We start from the raw sequence: 6,114 nt of genomic DNA on the forward strand, positions 1-6,114 counted from the left end.
ATTCTCTCTGTCTCTCTCAAAATAAAAATAAACTTAAAGATTTATAAATATATACATATGTTTTAGACTCAAAATAGTAAAGACGTCAATTCTCTCCCAAATTGATCTAGAGGTTCAGCACAATTACCATCAAAACCCCAGCCAGATTTTTTGTAAAGAAAATCTTATTCTAGGGGCGCTTGGCTGGCCAGTTGGTAGAGCATGTGACTCTTGATCTCGGGGTTGTGAGTTCAAGCCCCACGTTGGGCATAGAGATTACTCAAAAAAAAAAAAAAAAGAAAAGAAAAAAAAGGAAAGAAAAGAGGGCACCTGGGTGGCTCAGTCAGTTAAGCGTCTGACTTTGGCTCAGGTCATGACCTCACAGTTCGTGAGTTCAGGTCCCACATTGGGCTCTGTGCTGACAGATTAGAGCCTGGAGACTGCTTCAGATTCTGTCTCTGTCTCTCTACCCCTCCTTTCCTCATGCACTGTTTCTCTCTGAAATATAAATCAAACATCAAATAATTTTTAAAAAAAGCTTATTCTAAAATTTATGTGAAATGACAAAGGAACTAGATAACTAAAACAAATTTGAAAAAGAATAAAGTGGGAGGAATCACTCTACCAAATTTTAAGACTTACTATATAGCTAGAAGTAATGGAAACAGTATGGTATTGGTGGAGGGATAGACACATAGATCAATGAAATAGAAGAGAACCCGAAAGAGACCCACACAAGGATGGTCAACTGAGTTTTGACAAAGTTGCAAAGGCATTTCAACAAGGGAAGGAGAGTCTTTTCAACAAATGGTGCTAGAGCAACTGGACATCCATCGATTAAAAAGGGAACCTTAACCTAAACCTCACACCTTAAAAACGGACGCAAAGTGGATCATAGATTTCAATGTAAAATTATAAAATTACTAGGAAAAATAGAAAATCTTTAGGACCAAGGCTAAGCGAAGTATCCTTAGACATGACACCAAAATCACAATCCACAAAAGGAAACATTGGTGATTGGATTGCATCAAACTTAAAATTTTTTTTTAATTAATGAATTTTTTGTTTTGTTTTGAGAGAGAGACAAGAGTGCAAGTGGGGGAGGAGCAGAGAGAGTGGGGGACAGAGGATATAAAGCAGGCTCTGTGCTGACAGCAGAAAGCCTGACACGGTGCTCAAACTCAAAAGCTGTGAGTCATGACCTGAACCAAAGTTGGACGCTTAACCAACTGAGCCACTCAGGCACCCCAAAATTTAAAATGTTTTTAAAAAATTAAAAATGGGTGTGCCTGGGTGACTCAGTAAGTTGAGTCTGACTTTTTTTTTAATGTTTTTTTAATGTTTATTTTTGAGAGAGACAGCGATAGAGTGCGAATGGGGGAGGGGCAGAGAGAAAAGGAGACACAGAATCTGAAGCAGGCTCCAGGCTCTGAGCTATCAGCACAGAGCCCGATGCAGGGTTCGAACTCTCGAACCGTGAGATCATGACCTGAGCCGAAGTCAGATGCCCAACTGACTGAGCCACCTAGGCGCCCCAAGAATCTGACTCTTGATCTCAGCTCAGGTCATGATTTCACGGTTCATGAGTTGAAGCCCCTCGTTGGGCTCAGCACAGAGCCTGCTTGGGATTCTCTCTCCTTCTCTCTGCTCCTCCCCCCTTATGCTCTCTATCAAAATAAATAAAAACTTTTAAAAAATTTAAATGTTTGCTCTGCAAAAGACCCAGTTAAGAACAAAAATAAGCTGAGTGTCCATTAATAGATGAGTGGATAAAGAAGTGGTATATACAAAGGAATATTATTCAGCCATAAAAAAGAATGAAATCTTGCCATTTGCAACAACATGGATGGAACCAGAGTGTATTATGCTAAGTCAAATAAGCCAGTCAGATAAAGACAAATACTATATGATTTCACTCCTATGTGGAATATAAAAAGCAAAACAAACAAAGGGGAAAAAAAGAAAGACAAACCAAATGAGGATTAACAGGGAGGAGGTGGGAAGAGGGATGGGTGAAATAGGTGATGGGGATTAAGAGTACACTTACCTTTTTTTTTTTTTTTAAGTAATTTCTGCACCCAACATGGGGCTCGAACTCATGACCCTGAGATCAAGAGTCACATGTTTTTCTGACTGAGCCAGCCAGACATCCCAAGAGTACACTTACCTTGATGAGCATTGCAAGTGTCGAATCGTTATATTGTACACCTGACATTAAAATAATGCTGCATGTTAATTACATTGGAATTAAAATAAAATAATAATAAAAAGAAGATAAATAGACAAGCTACAGACCGGGAAAAGATATTTGCAAATCATACATCTGATAAAGGACTTGTACCTAGAATATACAGAAAACTCTCAAAACTCAGCAGTACAAAGCAAACAAACAAACAGAAACAGACTCCTAAATACAGAGATCTACTGGTTGCCAGAGGGGAGGGAGTTAGGGGGAATGAAGGAAATAGGTGAAGGGGATTAAGAGGTACAAACTTAGAGTTATAAAATAAATAAATCATAGGGATGAAAAGTAACAGCATTAGGGAATACTGTTGTAATGTTGTAATAACTTTGTATGGTGACAAAGGGTAACTACACTTACTGTGGTGAGCACTGTGAATGTCCAGAATTGTCAAATCCCCGAAACTAATGTAACATTGTATGTCAACTTTACTTCAATAACTTAAAAGAAACCTCAGCAGTAAAAAATAATCAATTATTTTACAAGGGGTCACAGACACAAACATTTATTTTACCAAAGAGAATATAAGGATGGCATATAAGTACATGAAAAGAAGTTCAACATCACTAGCCCATAGGGAAATGCAGATTAAGACCACAATGAGATGCCACCGTGCACCAATTAGAACAGCCAAAATAAAAATATGACAATACCAAACGCTGGTGAGGATGCACAGAAACTGGACCTCTCGTGCATCGCTGGTGGGAATGTAAAATGGTATAGCCACTCAGGAAAATGGGTTAGCAGGTTCTTAAAGTAAACATATACTTACCATGTGATCCAACAATTGCATTTATGCCAGAAAAATGAAAACTTATGTCCACACAAAAATCTGTACATGAATGTTCATAGCAACCTTGATTTGTAATGGTCAAAAACTGGAAATAAGCCAACTATCCTTCAACGACTGAATAAACAAAACTATGGAACATCCATACCACTCAGCAGTAAAGAAACAAACTATTTGCAACAACTTGGACAGCTCTCAAGGACATTCTGCTGAGTGACAACAAGCCAATCTCAAAAGGTCACATACTGCACAGTTCCATTTATGTTAACAATTTTGAAATGACATTTTAGAAATGGAAAACAGATGAGCGGTTGCCAGGGGTTAGTGACAGGGTGGAGAAGCAGGAAGGGGTGGGGGGCAGGTGTGACTATAAAGAGGTAACACGAGGGAGACTGTGGTGATAGAACAGTTCTTTGGAAGTTGCTATAGAAATCAACATGTAGTAAAACTGCATAGAAACACACACACACACACACACACACACACACACACACACACACGGCACACACAAAACTGGTGAAGTCTGGATGAGGTCTGTGGATTGTACCAATGTCAATTTCCTGGTTTTGATGTACTAGTTATGCCAGATGTTACTAACAGGGGAAACTGCGTGAAAGGTACACATGATCTCTCTGTACTATTTCACAACTTCCTGTGAATTTATAATCATCTCAGACTAAAACAATTAAAAACTTATGTTTTGTTAGAAAATATAATTGTACAAAATTTGCTCAGTACAGGAAATTATGAAGCAGCAGAAAATCATTTCATTTCAACCAGAAACAAGAACTGTCACTATTTTTGCAGATTTCCTTCTAGTTTTCTACATATTTTCCAAATAGTTGAGCTCATTCTGCCCATGCCAGTTGAAACCTACTCCTTCCTCAACCCATTAGAGCAATTATTTTCTCTACATTGTTAATAATTGTAAATGGCAGCTCAGTATTCTGAGTACTATCTATAAAATTAAACTTTCAGCCCCAATTCTAGTTAGAAGGAACAGGGTGCACAAAAACCAAGGCAAAGGCAGACTGCAGGATGTGTCTGCACAATAGCATCATATTCAGCTACAGTATAAGGTATGGGAAATAAGTTAAAAGCTGCAAAGGTAGACTAGTACCACACCAAAGGACCAACTTAATAGACCATCATTAGCTTGATTGCAGTTAACTATTGTAATTTGGAATATAGAGATGCTTCTGCTATGAAGTACCTGAAACACCATCATGGTAACTGGAAGTTTTGGAACAGATAATAGAAAGTAGAGAACAGCAGAGTCCGTACCTAAGCTTGCTGCATCAAAATTGCCTGGGGAAATTAGGAACAAAAGCAAATGCAAAACAGATTGCTGAGTGAACCCCAGGGATGGATTCTATTAGGAGAGTCGCCATAGAATCATTTCCCAGATTCTTCTGTTGCAACATCAAGTTGGGGAGCCACAAAAGAAAAACTAGGTTCCAAGAGGGCAAGGAGTACGTTTGAATTCATAGCTACATTCCCCAACACTCAGCAGACGCCAATCGGTTTTTCAATGAGCCCTAAATCAACCTTGGCACTCCAAATGTCTACCAGATAACCCACTAGATCCTATCAGGTGACTGGGTCCGGAATGGAGGTTCAGAGACCATTCTGCATTCAACTAATCCACTGATGTCAGGTAAATGAGATGGTCTGTTGAAAATTTAAGTGAGTATGGAGTAGAATTAAGAGTGAAAAAGGGAGCGCCTGGGTCCGACTTTGGCTCAGGTCATGATCTCATGGTTCGTGGGCTCGAGCCCCGCATCGGGCTCTGTGCTGGCAGCTCAGAGCCTGGAGCCTGTTTCAGATTCTGTGTCTCCCTCTCTCTCTGCCCCTCCCCTGTTCATGCTCTGTCTGTCTCAAGAATAAATAAACATTAAAAAAAAAAGTTAAATGTCGGGGTGCCTGGCCAGCCCAGTCAATAGAGCACACAATTCTTGATCTCAGGGTCATGAGTTCAAGTCTCATGTTGGGAATGGAGCCTATTAAAAAAAAAAAAAAGGCAAAATGTCATCTTTGGTGCAACAAGGAAAACAGGAACCCTCAAATTATAAACCATGACTATATCTGCTAACAAAATAAAATCAGGACTGAAACTGGACACACATCCACAGAAAACCTTAAGTCAGAATACAGACATGTATCACAGCACTAACAGGCCCACCTAATGATCCTTTGAAGAGGGGAAAGGAAATTAGGGATATGGTCATGTCCCCAGAGGATAGAGATAGCGTCAGTACTTCCTTCTTTTTATTGCCAAACAGCATTCCATTCCATGTATACACATTTTGTTTGTCCCTCCACCAGCTGATTGGCATTTGGGTGGTTTCCACTCTTGGGTTATTGTGAATGCTATGAACATTCGCATGCAAATAGTAAGTTGTCGGCTTGTTTTCGTTTTTCCTGGGTAGAATTCTCCTAGGAGTGAAATTGCTGAGTCATGTGGTAATTCTATGTTCAACACCTGTTTTGAGACATCTCCTCCTCTTAATGTGCTTATCTGTTTTATGGTGTTTTCTCCCATAATAAACATGTTTCCAGGTCATGATCTACTCTTCCACACTATAATTAAACATAGTGTCCGGTGTCAAAATAATCCTATTTCAAAATTATCCTGAAGAAAACTCGGTCAAGTTTTTCCCAAGGGGGAGGTGGGAATCAACAACGAAAATGAGGAAAGAAATGGAGAACAGTCACTATACAGGAAACCACATTAGAAACAGACTAAACATGTTGAAAAATAGATCAACTGAAATGAGGGCAAGATACGAAGCAAAGCAGGTTTCAACATATCCGGAATCGTGTTCAGTGAGAAGAGAAAAAAGCCTGAGATATTCCTAAAATGCAGTGAATGGAATTTCTGCTTTTCAGTGGGAAGGCAGGTAAGACCAGTGTCAACACCCAGATATCTTAGTTACTTCAAAGAGTAAGTCTGTGATCGGTCTAACTAGGTCACTTAGGAGCATAGGGGCAAGGGAAACAAGCCACCCGTCATAGAAAAAAAAACAATTATATAGGTTCAAGCAGACACTGAACAATTTTCAAACATGGTTCCTAGAAGTCATTTTTGAAAAAAATTATGTGG

This window comes from Panthera onca, chromosome X (genome assembly GCF_046562875.1).
Source record: "Panthera onca isolate mPanOnc1 chromosome X, mPanOnc1 haplotype 2, whole genome shotgun sequence".
Lineage (NCBI taxonomy): Eukaryota > Metazoa > Chordata > Mammalia > Carnivora > Felidae > Panthera > Panthera onca.